Source organism: Nematolebias whitei, chromosome 6 (genome assembly GCF_014905685.2).
Source record: "Nematolebias whitei isolate Nwh7 chromosome 6, NemWhi1, whole genome shotgun sequence".
Lineage (NCBI taxonomy): Eukaryota > Metazoa > Chordata > Actinopteri > Cyprinodontiformes > Rivulidae > Nematolebias > Nematolebias whitei.
The window spans coordinates 35,283,021-35,283,996 of NC_056503.1; positions in this window are offsets into that span (position 1 = coordinate 35,283,021).

The following is a 976-nucleotide window of genomic DNA, read 5'->3' on the forward strand; positions in this document are numbered from 1 at the left end:
GGTGCAAGTTTTAATGTTGATTAAGAATGTGAAATAATGACTCTGGTATATAAGGTAATTAAATTGATATTCTTACATTATATAAGAAGCTATATAACAGGTGGTGTTTTGGACTCAGTTTGTTTGGTGGCTCCTCAGATTGAAGAAGTCCTTTGGATGAAGGACGAAAAGTCTCAGCAACAAAAGAACTGTCCAGATGACCTGACTGAACCTTGTTGGGTTTTTACCTAGATTATTACATGAACTTTGATGAGTTATAACAGGATTTAAATAAACATATTATAATCTAGATTTTTTTAAAGCCCCTCCAAAGACATCCATCCAAAACTTTAAAAGATCAAAGATTCTGGAAATACTCCGAATAAGAGACCCTTGGGGTGGTAAACAGATAAACTAAGAAAAAGGGAAGAAAAGTCAGACAAGACAGTTTAAAAAAAGAAAAACTGCTGAAAGGGCAGAAAGTAAAACTAGACACAACATGCAAGGACAGAGACTACCAAAATAAAACAAGACCTACTACTGCAATTTGTGAAAATTACCCTAAAAAAATCTCCAAACACAAAATCTCCCCCAGACCAGTTTCAGTGGTTCCTGATCTCTGTAGTCTGGGAACGTTGGTAAGCTCTGCTGTCATGGCGATGAGCTTAGTCATTCTACTTTGACTCATGTCAAAGCTTAAATATCTTTTCTTCTTCTTCTTCTACTACATCAACTCCAAGAGGAGAACGTTCACAACCATGCGTCATTCTAACGAGACAAAAAGTGTTTTTTCTCTCCACTTAGCAGTGGTCATAATTTTATGGCTAATGGTCCTGTTCTCTATTTGCATTGCTTGTCACCTTCATTATGCACCTTAGTCATTTCCCTTTCTTTGCTTGTTTCTTTCCGGAAATCTTTGTTTAAAAAATCTCCCCCTCCTGCTCACAGGACCCCCCCCCCCCCACACACACACACACACCCTGCTTTTTCACTCCTT